Source organism: Galleria mellonella, unplaced genomic scaffold, assembly GCF_026898425.1.
Source record: "Galleria mellonella isolate WM207_F2 unplaced genomic scaffold, CSIRO_AGI_GalMel_v1 utg65, whole genome shotgun sequence".
In the NCBI taxonomy this organism is placed as follows: Eukaryota; Metazoa; Arthropoda; class Insecta; order Lepidoptera; family Pyralidae; genus Galleria; species Galleria mellonella.
Window position 1 is genome coordinate 7,535,258 of NW_026442138.1, and position 17,761 is coordinate 7,553,018.

The 17,761-nt window shown below is 29.3% G+C and overlaps 1 protein-coding gene across 1 annotated transcript in view; it reads left to right on the plus strand.

The window, feature by feature from the left end:
- The first annotated feature begins 11,064 nt into the window (after positions 1–11,064).
- Positions 11,065–17,761, plus strand: part of LOC113519691 (neural cell adhesion molecule 1-like) — a 150,789-nt gene continuing 144,092 nt past the window's right edge. The window contains exon 1 of the mRNA XM_026904861.3: positions 11,065–11,277. The gene's annotated coding sequence lies outside the window, so the exon portion shown is untranslated. The remainder of the gene's footprint in view (positions 11,278–17,761) is intronic.

The window sequence follows — 17,761 nt, forward strand, 5'->3', positions numbered from 1 at the left end:
ATACACTGGCGGGGTACCAGTGAGGGATGACAGATGAAGATGAAAGTAGGTCAGTTAACCCATCCTGATGAATTCAACTAGAATTAGTCACGATGGTTTCCAGGTCCACGTGGAGGTCGACCTGACAAGGTATATTGCTAGTAATGGGGCTATTTAACCCCATTACTAACAATCCCTTTCCCCCCGATATTTAGCAGTGGACAATTAATGGCTAATATATATATCCTCATATTTATTATTGTATTATAGCTTATACCATTTTCTAAATAATACTATATTAAAATTAGACTGTATATTATACAAAAGATCTTATATACCCGAAAAATATTAACATCTTTATTTGGTAGATAAACAAACAAAAAAAAATACTACAGCATTATTCGTGCAGTTTCCTTGCAGAATACAACATAGATTATTACAAATGAAACACAATTTATAACTTAATACACCAATTGGAAGGTAAAAGCTGATTGGCTAAAGCGGGTATTAGTAGGATCTCAATTACAGCAGTAGGTACGTTCGTATCGATGTTTCAGACATTTTCATACAAATCCCCGGTCCCGCATGAAATTTAGTTTATCGATAACGGAAATGAAGGAGATTAGCTTCGGCACGAATTCCTCATAAACGTTTTAGGGGAGCAGCAAAAGTCTATTCACATAATAAAATTATGCGACTATTGGGCCTACTTACAAGTTACGATACTTTTTGCCGGAATGTTGTTTGAAAGAAGTGGACTATAACGTTACCTGAACAAATGTCAACTTGGGAAGTAAATATTGCGTCGGTTTTGAGTTTTGTCAGATGTTTATAATAATAATATGCAATATGAAAAAATACGGAGAGAGACAGAAAGAGAATAACTAAAGCTGTCGGTTCTGTATATTTTAATAATAAAATGAAATTATAAAAGCTTTAAATCAAATAAAAAATATTGCTTTTATTAATGAAATTTACCGATAATTTGTTTAATTAATCAGAGGGAGACTTTGTACAAAAGTCGTTTGCTTAGGTATCTATGTGCCATCCGTGTTTTTACCGTAAACAATTGTGTTTGCATGGCTGTGTTTCAGTTTCATGGGTGGGATATGGCAGTGAATTTACAGGGTACAGAGGAATAACACCTGACTCCTTAGGAATGGCAACGCATGGGAGATACAGTATATGTATAAAGAAATGAGAAACAGTATACTCTGTTATGTCCATGGTACTACTCACGTCTATAGGCGACGACTACCACTTTACATCAGGTGGGCCGTCAGCTTGTTTGCCATTCTAAGTTGTATAAAAGAATGTTTTAATTTCTTTATTATTTAATTATTCTACCATGAGAGGTTTGTATAAAATTCATCTGCTTGAACGTAAGCTGTGTTTATATTATTATGTTTCAGTTCAAAGGGAGGAATATAGCAATAAAATCCCACGTTCGTCTTCAGTAATGATAGCCTACACGACGTCGTATAAGGGGTTCTATGGTGGTCTAATGTTTATGGTTGTAAATGTATTATCCTGTGACGTCCACGTTGCCATTTATATCAGATTTTTTGTATGATTTTTATGCGTATTTTTTCTACAAACTGTGGCACCAGCTTACATCACGTTCTAAGTCACATAAAAAATACAGAAGATTTTCGTTTTGATATATTATTATTAAATGTCAGCTTTCTCTTATTCTGTAAATTTAAAATCCGTACTCAATCTTTTTTAAAGTTGGAGGCTTGTAACAGACAGAAAAATATCGTCGGCGCAACAATGGGGTTCATTTTGCATTCTATTTGGAATTTAAATAATGCTAAAAGAAATTAAGTAAGAGAAAACATTTATTAAGAACAAGAAGTACTCTTTATAAGTTATTCGATTTTTACGACGAAGCTGTATTTAATATAATTATAGTGGATAGTCGGTAGCTATCCGTGTAAATAATACTACTCATGTGAAGGTATTTAGATTCTTTTTTTATATTTTATGGCTTGGTTGTACATATATTTAAAATTTCTAGGCAATTTTTGTTGTACACAAGTGGAATACGATCTAGCGGTAAACACGTTTTCGTTACCGCTCAACATGAGGAAATACGACGATTCAATGAACGACGAAATATTTATTAGACATATTGGACTTATTTGAATTTAGAACGCAGAAATAATGTTAACAAGTAGATTTGGATTCCGATTTAACAGAATTGGCTCTGTGTAGAAAAATGGTTCATACTTACAGTCAATTATTATAAGATTGTAATTAACCAATAGGAAAGGAAGGAGTCTTATTAAATTCGAAATTATATGTTAAAATCGTTTGTTTGTTTCAAATATGAATGTACATCTTTAAAACAAATAGTAGGTAAAAAATGACAATGTATACAGGCAGACTTATTCCTTGAAGGGATTTCTTCCAGTCAACGTTATACTCGTTTTAGAATTTGCGAAGAGAGTGCTTCTTCTTTTAGTCGCTTAATAATCCCGTTTACCTACTTGCGTACATTTTTCAAGAATGTCAATAACAGTAATCCAACAAAAGGAATCTACGATGTGACATCGCGACATAATCCTTTAACTTGTAATATATTCCACATTGAAGTGGCATTAAGAATTTTAAAATTCGCTTAGACACACACATAAGAAGCCGACAACATAATGAACGAAGTTTCCAGCCTGACATCGAAACTGCTACAATGGATCGTCACATCCACATCACGAACTTTCCCTTTGATGTATATTGAGTCTTGATAAGTTTCAACCCTTTAGGTACACGTTTAAACAATATTTGTTTATAATTATTTTCTATTTTAATTATATGTCTACATAGTACTTAAATATAGCATATAGTTTTTTTTACCGATTTTAAAAAATAAAGAGGTTTAACTTCTGGAGTTACATTCTATATTTGTTTTATATATGCTCAGCGATATCTACGTAACAAATAAGTATAGAACAAAATTACTTCTTATTAATGTTATAAATGCGAAAGTTGGTAATGACAGATAGAGGTTTGTTATTCTTTCACGCAAAACATACTATTATATGGTTTTGACTGTAATTTGGTATATAATTAGGTTATATACCAACTTAGAATACAGGATATTTTACATACTGATTCAAGCGGGTGAAGTCTTAGTACACAGTTGTTAAATTGTTCAATCAAAATTAGGGAAGATCTTAAAAAAGTTATGCAATTATGTTGTACCAAAATAAATCCGCAAGTAAGTTTTTTTTTTATATTAAATAAACAATTCTATGTCAATGGATTTCTATTCAATTCATATTTCTTAGAATCACCAATATAGCGATTCGAATAGCCTTTTAAAATATTATTAAAGGTCTTGGAATTATTAAATGTTCATTGTATTGATGTCAGAATTGAGATTAGAGTCTGAAGTATTTTCTTTTCAGTTACATATTTTTTTTATTTAGAAAAGGTTAATGTAACTTAAGTAGGTATATACCAGAGGGAGATTTTGTACAAAGGTCGTCGGCTTGCACAACTTTGTTCCATTCGAGTTACAGTTGCAAGGTAAGTGTGATTGGCTGCGGCTCGGTTTGATGAGTAGGATATGACTGTGAAATTACAGGATATAGAGATACAATATATTAGTTCTCGGGATGGCAATCCATAATACCATAGTCTTCATAGCGCATTGAGATGAGATTAGATGAAAAAAGTTAATGCTTTGTATGAAAATATTCCCAAAATATGAAGTTATATGTATTGTAATAATTATTATTAATAATAATTGTTGATAAAAAAATTCAAATAATAATATGTTACCTATATAACAGTTGTATACATATATAGCATTCATGTATATAATAAGCTACACCCAGTAAGTGATATTTTTTTTTCGAGAATACTCCTTCAAAAATGAGTTATTGTGTATTGCATTTGACAATTTCACTTGAATTTACTCTTTTCTAAATGTATAAAGATTCCTTAGTAACGGTTGAGCCAATTTATATAAAATATTTCGGTGAAGGAGAGCTTCATGGCAAAATATAAGTTTTATTGACATTCGTGACAAGGGTTTTCAATACTTTCTCGCTCATACATAGATTGTTACAATATTTCGAAAAAAATATGTAGGTAATAATATTCTACCTGGCATTTTTTGATCGTTCACTATTAAGAATAATATTTTTTTGTTTTTTAAGTAACTTCCATGTGGAGGAATTTCCCAGTTCGTCTATAATTTTGGTATCTATGTTTAGCGATTACGTCGTATATTCCGAACCGATTTTAATAATTGTTCTTTAGCAATCTTCAAGGTATCCGGTATTAGTCTCATATTAATTTTGCGATTATAGTAGACGCTGTTTTTCTTTGTATTGCAAAAAGAGCTGATTGTTGTGAAGTATAATTTATTTGTATAAACATAATTCCATGCTCAAAATTATAGTTATTCTAAAAATAATAAGTCTACAGAACATGTAGTAGATGAGTTTTATTTATTTAAAGTAGTGGAGACATCCCTAATTTATATTATAAATTGTACACTGGTATTATATAATAAAATAAATAACATTGTAATATGTCATCCATATACATAAAATATTACGTCACAATTCTTGGTACAGGTCTCTATTTTTTTTTATAAATAGGAGACAAATGAGCATGCGGTTCGCTTGATGGTAAATGGTTACCACCATTCATGAGCATTCGCGATACGGAAGGAATTGTAAGCATTTTACTGGTCTTTTAAAAAGGAATACGCTTCTTTCTTGAAGGGAAGAAGAAAATTAGCGTACTACAGTTACATTGGCTAGCCGGTTTGGTATAGGGTTTAACAAAGTAATCTAATAATATTAATTAACGCTACCAGGAAAACGAATCAAAGCGAAATAACATCCCTTACAAAAAGTGAGAAATTACATTTTATTTTAGAAAGCGTTTTGACAAGGTTGAACGGGAACTTCGGTTCGGTCAATGCGCTAATTTGGTTCCCAGTAATTAATATGTACCTACGAGTGAGGCAGTTGAAATATTGACATAAAGTAGTAAGAAAGAGATGTGACGTTTTAAAATATATTTACACGTCAAGTATTTTATTGTTTCTGCTATTGATTGTTCACTGCTGACATTGACTTTCTCATGAGCTTCTATAAGGAATGATCATGAATTACCTGTAGCCACTCCTTGCAATATGTTGCGATAACCTAAGGTCATCGCTCTGTCTAGTGGGGAGTCGTTCAATATGGTTTGCGTGGCCTGTGCTTTTTTCTTATTGGTTATCAATTCTTTAATCTATATGGCCGGCCTGTTGTCACTTCGGAATGCTTATATTCGTGTTACGAGTATATTAGTCACTTTGGTTCTTCTATGGATATTTTCATTTTATATATTCAGATTTTATTATGTAGCGAAATTAAGAGCATAGCCCTTACCAAGCTCGCTGAGCGAATCGGAGTACTTAGAATAATTTTTTATTTATTTTTAACACGATAGTTCTACTACCTAGGTACTTTTCTCCAATCCTTCCACTTTTCTCTATTTTAATAGTTGACTATACTTAAGTTAATGATTCCGAACCTCTGCATTGGATTTTAGTCAGAAACATAACTATGCATCTATTGTTATTTCACGGGAAAATTTGTTGAGGGAGGTACCCGAAACTCACATATAAATCTATCACTAGTGACAGTACGTTTAAATACATACTTTCTAAGTGGAGGTCTGAGTTTTTAATCTTATATTTTACTTAACTACATAGGTGTTTCCTTGCGGAAGTTGATATCACTGATTTTACTTAAATCGCTGATCGGAGCCTAGTGTTAACCGTTCCTTCGTTATGCGCAGTTAGGTTCCTAAACCTAAAAACTTGCCTGAAAATGCCTCTTTTAGAAGCGTGTTGCAAAACGTGCGCGAACAAAATAGCAGTCGGAGATTGATGGCTAATATGGAAGGTTGTGGAACTTCTGATTGTAATAGTAGTTAACAATCTTCGAGTGTTAGCAGTCACATACATACTAATGGTAGCAGAAATAAAAAAATAATTCTAATCAAATAACCAGTTTTTAATATATTTTTTTTGATAAATTTATGACTTATATTTATGACCTTCGAAGTCTTTAATAATAGGTATTTACTTTTCTAAATTGACTCAGCTAATTGGTCTCGAAAAGTCAGGACAGTTTAGAAAAGTTGGTTTCTTAAATTGGGTTGACTTTTCGACACTTTCGGAGTTTGTCTTATTAAATTTCGGTCGTTGAGGTTTGAAGGTGGTCTTTTATCAATTAAAAACATTATAAAGTAATATGCGACGACCATTGTTCTAACAAATTTGATTTAGATTTCATCTAATCTGGAGTGGAAATAACCTGTTTAACACAGACACATACTCAATATATTACTATTTATAACTACTGTTAGAAATACTATATACCTACTATCAAGAATCAAAACTATTAATTACATGTTTGTTTTTAAATTATTTCCTAAACAGCATTTTTTTTTATAAGATATTTCATGTATATTTTTGGAGTTATGTTAAGCAACGTCATCATGGCATACGTCTTCGATTTTGAACTGGTTTTAATTATTCTTTTAGCAATCAATAGGTTTACTCGCATGTGATCTCGTATTGGTTTTGTGACCGCTGCAACTGCCGTTTTTCTTTTCCTTCTAAAGAACTATGTAGCAAAGTAAAAACTCATGTTTACAACAGGATTCCGTATTCAAGTTAAAATATTTTCAGTCTTCAGTGTTTACAAAACATCTTGTCGTTTCATTCATCAGTTTAATTTGTCAAGACTAAAGTCATTGACTTTTGGAAGTACTCGTAAAATATAATTTTTATTCATGTTTTTCTGTGATGGAGAATGAAAGTTCAATTTATGTAGAGCTTCTGACAAAAACAATAAAGATTTATTTATTCACACCTAATATGTAATTGCGGACTATTCACAATTACAACGTTTCCAAAATTGATATAAATAAATTTTATGACTAGGTATGCATTTGGAAAAAATATCGTGTCAAAATTAGCTTTAAGTATGGGTTTACTCAACACGCACGTACAGTCAGTAACAAAAATGAATACTTACAAATTAGGATTTTGAATTAGTTTGTGTATAAAACATTAAATAAAGTTACATTTTACCTCACTACCGACCAAAGGTGGTTTATTAAATTTTCAAATATTTCTTTGAAGCAATTTCTAGTAACTTATTTATTTATGGTTTTACTTAGTACCTGCTGGTAGAATGTTTGATGTTGATTTCAGATTGTAATACGTTACTTCAGTGTGTATACATAATGTATGTACTTCGAAAATATTTTTACGGTAGATAAATTTGCATGGTTAAATATGTAGTCTACAGTACTAAAGCCATATTGTTAGAAGTTTCTTAAAGTTAAATTAAAATACCTAAGTTAATATGGTTAGTTTTTCAGTTACAATAGAATTAAAGTTGTTCATTAAATCTAGTTTCTAATATTATTCTTTCTATCTATTAATTATACGATTACGGGGTTCCAATAATCTATTCTTAAGTGAGAATTTTAACCTCACGTTCAATATAGCAGTGCATGAATACTAATTTGATAGGTGAAAGGTCAAACACATTATAAGTATTACTGAGAACTTCCATTATGAATTACTTATTTTCTCATTAATTACCATTCTGGAAGATCAATTGCTTGTTTATTATATGGCTTCCTTTAATTCGCTGAAGTATTTCAAAATAGACACTCAATTTTTGCTATATAATTATAAAGTGTTATATGTAATAATTTGTTAAAATACACCAAAGTATCTATTTGTCTATTTCGAATCGATTTCAGTGTTTTTAATAGAGGTATGTAGTTTTATATAAAATAAGTATATTAATATGTCGGCTTCAAGGTGGTTTCAATTCATTCTCTTCTAATTATGTTTCACAATAACAGTTAACAAATGTTTATTACGACATAGTTGTGATGTTGAGGTTATGATATTATACTTTATCATCATAATGGAAGGCGTTTCGAAAGGGGAGAGTGTTTAAATCTGTGGTTAAACGTTTAAACTTAGTCGGCGGAATATTTTATAATGAGAAAAAAAATCAGCTACTTTGTTATTACAGTTATCATTGAAAGTTATGATTTTAAATAGAACACTAAAGCTATACTGTAGATCAGTGTTTTTCAACCTTTTTAATGACTCGATCCTCGTAGTTTGAAAAAAATATTTCGTGACACCCGACCCTTTTTTGTTATGTCTTTTATAATATTACAAAGATGTTGTAGGGACTGAATACTTCAATCCATACAACATCTCTATGCATTTGTATAATTAGATTTCGGATAAATACAGAATTAAATGCATATTTTTACATCAAATACGTCGCTAAATTGATAACGTGATTTATGCGCCATTTAAGACAAATCTGATGCCGATAAAAGACAAAAAATATTGATCCAAGAAAATAATTTTGAAGTTTCTTTATGCAAAAACAATGAAATTCTTCAAAATTACTCTCTTAGGTCAAGTGAATTTTTTTATCTGTGCATGGACGATGTTTTTTTTTTGTTAATATGTATTAACATACAAATGTTTTAATTATTCTTGATAATATTTATAACTGTATTTTTTACTGAGGTATTTTTGTGATCTGCCTATAGAGGTTTCGCGACCCCCCAGGGGGCGCGACCCACATATTGAAAAACATTGCTGTAGATTATAAAAATGAAAATAAACAAAAAATTTAACCTACTAGCTACTCGTCCTGGTTTTGGTACGGGTGCAAATTTTACATACAAACGTTCTGTTAAATATATCTTAATAACAATGAAAACTGATTCAAAATCTGTTGTGACACCGCACAAATGAAATGAAATAAGTAGAGAAACAAACAGATTTGTTTTACTTTGTTTTACTCTATTCAAAGATGGATACATAACTAAAATAAAATACAGTTCTTAATAAAAACTCAAAAGCTCTAATACATAAAAAAAAAACCTATTTTTAGTGTCTTAGTATTTCCTTTAAATCTGAATCATAGAACAAAGTGTACAACATCCAAAATAAGTTATGACGTTTGACATTTTTATGAATAAGGGGTTTAATCTTTTGATATCGACTGTAGTAGGTAAATAAAAATAACACGCAATACAAAACTACGCATACCTACGCTTACGACACGATCGCGTGAATTTCCCAGTACCTAACTAATGCGTGTGAAGAGCGTTTGACAGATGAATGAAAATTCTTTGGCTTTCCTTTGTGTTGTGTTTTAAGGCAACATGAATATTTAATGTGTATCCTTTTCATAGACACTTTCCTTCAAAGTGGCTATTACGCTATCATGTTGTTATATAAGCAAGCAAATATATCATCATGTTACACCACACACTACGAACACGTATCACTTTTCGTGGTCGCCTCCTGCTATACTTTCTTAAATCAATTATTAATTTATTATAAATCAATAAGATATTGTAATTATATTTACTAATTACATTTGTCGTTATAAAATTGACGTGAAATTTTTATTATAATTTAATTTGTTATTTTTCAATTATTAAGAAATTGTAAAAGTTTCAATAATAAAAATGCATTATAAGTTTAATAAATTTATTGTTGTTGGTAAAAGATATTCTTAGGTAATAAATAATATAATAATTCAGAAGGTAAAATCTGTATGTATCTAAAAGTTTTATTAAGTAGCTACCTGGGCTATATTAGAAGAAAAATCAATACTCCATGCAATAATAAAATGTATATCTATAATATAGCTTATTTAAACAAATACATGAATTCTTTTTTATAATACCATTTTGTATTTTTTAAAACAATAACTATAATATCATCATTGTGATCTAAATTAAAACATTCACTAATTTTAAAGTCTTCAATTTTAGATATAATTTTAATTGATAGATTTACATAGAAAAACATGATTAAAGGCTAGACTTTATTTTCTATCTCAGAGCTTAGGCAATGACCTACGAAATTTATTGCGAACTTAACCAATCAACGATTAATAAATCGACCTTGGTCGTTAACTTTTATACTTAAATTTAGCAGAGTTCATAAAATGTTATATTTTGTTTCGCTAGATAATTGTATATATATATATATATATATATATATATATATATATATATATATATATATATATACATACATATAACCTACATAACAAACAAACTTCTTCCCACATTTATAATATTAGTAAGTATTGTTTCCAGTCTTGTAACAGGTCTATTTTACAAACAAAGTGTAGCAAAAATATATAGATATGTGCTTTGAATACTGTAGAATGTGACCTGATATCTCTAGTTCACGTGAATAGCATAGTGACAGGAAAAATATATATTTTTATCCCGCGATAGTCATGAAAGTTTTGAGGTTACATTATTGGAGTACTATTTCATGTTATAAACATACAACTATAGGTGAAAGTTAGAATGTAATCATATATCTATATACATATAATCATTATAATTATACGATGTTTGTACATTGGAGATACTGAAGAAAATGTTATCAGACAATTTTATAAGAGCAATAGAAGCTAAGAAACAATAATATTTAGAATTATTATTTGGCTGTATATTAGTTTCGGTTTTACATAAATTGCTGTAAAAAATTGGGTGCAGTATATATAGTTGTGTTTTAATAGGACTCACTTAAAATTTTGTGAATCACCATCTAAAATCTATTTTATTGTTGTCTATGTCATTGGGTTAGAAATCCAATTCTAAACTTTACGCACATAGAGTTGCATAAGTTAGTTTAGAAGATTTTATTAATACAGTACTTTAGCGTTTATTATCACGGATATAACAATAAAAATCATTTGGTAACTGATTAAATAAAAATATTGTTTATTATAGTGAAAAATTTAATACAAGCAAGTTAATCTAATTACCTCGCTTCTTGCCATTTTCGTACAATACTACAAGAAAATGAACCCGGAAAACGCTGTATAAAGTTAATTAAAAGAAAAATAAGAGAAAAGCTGGCATAATGCAATAACGGCGTATCCAACATTTTCGTAATTCAAGTTTACAAACTCACCTGACGGAACAAGTCGAGGGCCGCCGAACCACTCCGAGCGCCAACAGAAAGGTGTACCTAACGGCGTCGACGCGAACGAACACAAATTCATGAAACCCAGTACTTCGCGCGACCTACGCTCGGTTACACGAGTGTGAACGCTCAACGAAAACACGTGTTCACAGGAAACGTCAAACTTTAAAATTTACACTTACAAAGTTTTGCATGATGCTTGTGTACGGATCGAGTGTCGGACTGTAGTGGTGAGCTGATTATCGTTAGAAAAGGGCTACGTATGAATATTAGTAAGTTTTTATGGTCATTTCTAATACATATATAAATAACAGTAAGAATAAAAAAAATAATGAGTTTTATTTTTAAATAACGAAATTAGTTTTAATTACCTAATAATAAAGAATTCAATTATCTAATATTTATCTAATAAACAATAATGTAATAATTATATATTGTTAGTTTAATAATTAATAATTCAATTACTCAATTACTACAATTAATTTGGAACATACATAGGTATAATATTAATATCACAATTATTCTTGAGAAACATTTTATAGAAAATTTGCATTCAATCTGATAGAAACATTCGAGTCGATAAAACAAGAATAATTCATAAAAATAAACTCATAATTGGATACTTACTTTAAATTCTATACACAAAATAAAATAAAGCCCATTTTTATTCCATGGAGACAACAGTGAAATCCCTTACAATTTGACTGTTTACATATTCAAAGTTGACTGGATTTTGTGCCTAAAACAGGATTAATGGCGGCGTAGCAAAAAGTTCTACGATATGTCATAAAAATAGGCCTGTATCAAAGTGATTCATAACAAACGGAGTTGCGTCTATTATATTTATTTGTAGTATATTTTGTTTCTAATTTTATTGTTTCACGACACAGTTATTAGAATATTACTGAGATACCTAGAATATAATAATAAAAATATAAAGTAGACTTGTAATTTTTTTTTGTTATTTATACATTACATCTTCGCTAATTAGCGAAGATGTAATGTATAAATAACAAAAACGAAATAGTTTTAATAATTATTTTTGTAATTGATAGGGTTTACTCATTTGTTGGTCTTATATTAATAATTATCTAATTTTGCTGTTTTATGTAATTTTTATTAAAAATTTAATATTTTATTCCACAAATAAAAACTATTTTTTTTATTGAAGTAGAATTATTTTGTTACTCAAAATGAAGATTTTAATAATAAGTTTTACTAATACTTTTTACTAATTATTTGTTTTATATGTTTTATAAGGATATTTTTTTTATCTTCTTCTATATAATTGTATATTTTTGTTTTCGGGTTCAATTGCCAGTCTAAACAATATATTTATTATATAGTTGATAATTGTACTTATTGTTTTGAGTCGTATTCTGAGACTTATTTGGATTTTGAAGTTGATATGATTGTAAATTATTTATATTTATACTATGTTTATTCGATACTCAATTGTATTTTTATATTTATATTGTATTTATAAATAAATAAGGATTAAACTAAAAACATTGTCATTCATCTAATAATTTGAATACCTAAATAAATTGCGTAATTAACTTTGCTGTTGTGCCCTTAGGTGTTCGCTGCGGTATTTCTTATTGTCCAAAGTGCTCAAGTTTTATAAGCAGAAAATTGGTGGAATTATGCCATTTAATTTTATTACATTATAATTTTTTTTAATGGCATAATTTTTTCTTTTATCAATCGACTTAAAAAAAAAGGAGGTTCTCAGTTCGGTTGTATTTTTTTTTGTTTGTTATTTCATGATTCCGTCAGTTATAAACTGTTGTAGATAATTTTTTTATCTGAAACGATATACTTTCACATTGGTTTTCATACAAATTTAGTTAAAATCAATTCAGTAGCTTTTAAAGTAAAACAATTGGATTTGGCACAATTAAAGTCAGTTTTTGTAAAATACAATCTTAATTATTATAAGTTACATCGAGGAAACATTGTTTAGTATTACTAATATTAAGAGTGAGTAGAACAATCTTATAACATTCATTAAGTAACTTAATACCTATTGTAGTACTTCGTTAACATTTATAACAATAAGAAGGAAAATAATAATCTTCTGATATCTATGTTATAACCCCATAATAACTATAATACAATATACAATACCTGTTACTAATACTTAATACTTTTATGATACTGATACCATAATTGTCTGTTACAATAGGTATATGGTCATTTATAATGATGAGAGAAAGAAGAGTAACACCACAGTTCTTAAGTATGGCAATGCATGATGGATATCATGGGCGTCATATTTGCTTTGTGATCTCTATGGTACTGTTTACGTCTGTACGCAACAATTACCATTTTCCATTAGGAAGGCCGTCAGCTTGTTTACCAAATAAGAAAAAAAAGAAGAACACTTTTATCATGTTGATTTAATAACTCAATACCCATTATATTGTAGCATGTATTTGCCGAGTGGTCCATAGTACTACATGTACCACAGTATTATAGTAAGTACTTGGTATTGTTACTACTTGGTTATAATTTGTAATGCAGTATTACCAGATTGGGTATTTTTTTCGCAAGATTGGGTAAAAATTATTCCATATCTGAATTTTCAGAGTAATGACATTCTTAGAGAAATTTGAGTAAATTTTTAGGCAGTTTTGAAAATAGAAGATAGGAAAAGACAAGGAAGCCAAAAGTAGAAACACATAGAAGCGGTTATTTTTTTTTCTTATCCTTTTTGATTAATGGGAAAACGTATTCAAAATTGACACAAATTTGAAATTGGGTGAAACTATAGGAAATCGTATCGATGCGGAAAAAACATACTCAATATTTGGGTAATAATTAAAAACTGCATTTGGAAACCCTATTGTAATGTTAAGAATGAAAAAAAATTAAGAAATATTGATTTATAAGCACCAAACTTATATATTTGTGCAAATTTTCCCACTTGATTAATTTATTAACTTAAGTACAAGCATTTAAGAAAGAGTACAGAGGATTAGTTAAAAAGTTTCCAGCACTTTAAATTGCACTTAAAACAATATAACAATCCAAACCAACTTGAGGTGTTTAAGTATCCCTTAAAGTTTGTAACGAAGTGCACGCCGTGCCCGGCGGCTTACAACTGTGCCCTCTACCACTTTTTCTAGTCAGTGAAACTGTTGAATCGAATTTCATGAGTCTTTCTCTGCTAATGTATGCATTTCTGGGGGATGATTGATGATTTATACAAATATGTCGTCTAAGTTACCTCTATTTTTATTGTTAAATAGCTTTACTTGTTTATGAAGGGTAAAATAGTATAGAATTATGGATAAAATACCCTTAATCTTCTGGTCAAAATAGATGTGATTGATCTTGATGTTTAATGTACCATTTCGGTAATGTCAATGGTATTTGATATTCATGTCTGTATCTGCGGTCCAATTATAGTAAATTGCGCTTTTGTTATTGTTTTTGTTGTATCATGATGGTTCATATATTTCTTATTCCGTTTAAGATCTTAATTAAGATGATTTTAAAAGCTTTTAATTTTTCCCTTGAGGGAAATGTACGTTTTGTTATTCAAATTATTGATTGTCACTGTTTCTTTTTACAACATAATAACAAATTGTATATTTTAGTTAAATGGAAAAAATGCAACTTGCTATATTCTAGTCAGGTGTTTTAATCAACAAAAAAACATCTCTAAATTAACAATTCACCCCAAAGCTTGACTGGTAGAGAATGCCACTAGCATTAAGCCTGACTTTTGTACCTTATTTTATTTTGATCAATAATGTTATTTAAAAAAATAAATATCTATTAATCGATTAACTATTATAAGAAATTATATTATGCATTATATTATTCACAAAGCAGATAACATGTAATATCTTATTGAATGATTTTCCATTTTACGGAAGTCCATATCGTCGGCGTAGTTGGGAAGCTAATTAATTCAATTTTTGTTGTTTCGTTAAGTTGTGATATCATTTTCTCCTTATGTTTTTATGATAATTAATAAATATGGGATAATTTTATTATAAAAATGTACTGTATGTCCAGAGAAATCGAAATAAAAATGCAAGGTTACAGTTACTAGTTTACTGGCCGGTTACAGACCAGATGACATTTTTTATTTAGTTACCTTCAATAGTGTAACTTGATATCCTCAAATACTACAAAAATATTTATAGTAATTTACACTAAACACTATCTTGATATGAATAAAAGAAATTCTATGACGATATTACTTTCATTCATTCAGATTTGAATGAATATAGGCCTCTTGCAAAAGGAGAGTTTTGCCAGTAATTGCGATGTTTAGCAGACGAATTAGCAATCATAGTTAAGCTTTGACGCTGCTGCCCACCCTTTGAGCATTAAGTTTCCTTAGTCGGATCTTACGATACCCACGGGATAAGAAGGGGTAGCCCATTCTATGCCGGGATTACACAGCAATGATGGTAATGTCATCATCTATTACAAGTAGCTAATATTATTTTGTAATAAAATAAAAAAAAAATATATATAAAAAAATATATAGAATCTTGTTACTTAATGGAAACACGCATAAAACTTAGAATTTATTACAGTAGGTATCAATGTATAAAACAGAAATGGGCCTTTATAGAAATGAAGTGTCATAGCATTCGTCTACATCGTGAGAGATATGTTGGATATGTGAAGTGACAACATGACAAATAATGTGTCGAGCAATGGATGCCCTTTTTTTTTTTAATTTACTTAAATATATGATAGTACAGGCTCTAAATCGTGACTTTGCAATCAAAAATTTCCATATTTATAATATTATAAGGATCAGGATAAAATATTATTAGACGAAATTACTACTTCAAAATAGGTGCCACGATCTTATAATTTTTCTATCTATTTTTATTTTTATTGTTGTAGTTTTCTAACACTTAAGTCCAATTTTCAAACCGAATTTTTATGTACTTTAATTTTTTATACTCTAAAATACTTATTGTATTTTATTGATCAGATTATAATTTTATACGAATAGATCGTAACTGCTCGTTGTTTTTCCAAAGGGAATTATTTGATAGTGTAATACTTGTAGCGCTAAGAAGGGATTTCCCAAAATCTCAACGGAACGAGAGATAACGGATTCGATTAAGCCAAGCTATGGGAAATAGCTTGTATAAACTTATGTCTATGTTTATACATAAGGCATCAAGTATTACTTTGTATCGTTGAGTTAAAGCTTAATTTAATGTCCCGCTTTCATGCCCTTTGGCTACGGAACCCTAACTAAGACAGTATGATACGAATTCCTAAACCTTCGCTACCATATTATACATATTCTCCCAAAATACTTTCAAAGAAAATATTTTACGATGATAGGATCCGCTTCGTGCTTTTTTCATTTTTCCTCTCTGTATAGACTTCTCATTGTAAAGCCGTTTTATTTCTTAAGTGAACGTTCATATGGCTAAAATATAAACAAGGCTTTTAGGGCAAATTTCTTAGAAGAGATCAAACAATTTTCCTTTATAAAGTAGAAATACAAAGCTCGAAAATGGAAAAAAAAGTTGTATCGCCAAAAGCGAAATCAATGAAATATTATTAGAGTACGTACACCTTATGTTTTATTTTGAATATGATATTCATGAAAGTTCCGTAGGTATATAGGTACATTTTATTTAAATTCATAATACAGACCGTTTCATGTGACTTTATTGCTGGCTAGTCAATAAAAGCAGTACTAATTGCCTAATATAATTTTTGTTATTTGTCGTTAGATAAGTAGTTGGTTTGTTTGTTATTTTTAATAGTAGGTATAAAAATTTATTTAAACATTTTTTATTTTTTTTTTCAAATAACCACAGATATATCTGTTTCCTATGGCTTTTTCTGCGTGTATTAGTATATAATGTATTAAATATATGTTAAATTATAACATAGCAGAATAAAATCCATTTATGTACCAAATTTCATTACAATCTATTGATCATGACTGACTGACAAACCCCTTCTAACATTTCAACCATTCAAACTTTCACATATATAATATTATATTATTGTAGCAGGATATATAAATTCTTTCGAATTTTTTATAGGTCATGAAGTTCTAGAAGTGATCGACTCAATCCTTACACTAATATTTATTCACGTCTTTAAATCAATATTATTTTAAAACCACATTTCACGTGAATTGTACATGACATGGATTATTACATATGCACATGTATTTTATAAAACACTTCATGCCATCGCATTTCATAGGTGGCGTTCCTCTAAAAGCTAGGAAATAGAGGCACGTTGTCTCAAACTATATTAGCGCTGAGCACTCGCTTCGGGTCGTTGAATCGCCTTTGATGAAGGATTTGCTCCTTGAAAGCTTTTGTTATATTTTTCTTAAAGCATCCCCTTTTTAAAATAGAAAAGTGTCTTAAGTACAGTGAATTGCAGCGAGATATTGCGGTTGGCTCGTTAGTACGTCTGTGAGGTAGAAGTTTTTGTATTTATATAAAAGTTTTTAACAAAAAAATACAAAAAGAATATTTTGTATGTACTTTTATGCTCTCGAATGTATCTTTATATGGATTAGTTTAAGAAATTATTATTTTAAATATAGAAAAATGCAGATATTTTTAATACGTATTTCTTTTTTAAATTCAAAATTCCGTTTATACCATCATATCTATGTTCTATGCCTCAAGTACGTCGTTGTATTTTCGTCTGTTATTAGCTAATGAAATTTTAGGTTTACCTGACATAACAGCTTAGTCTGTTGTCGACCATAGCTAAAGTGGCTATGGTTGACAA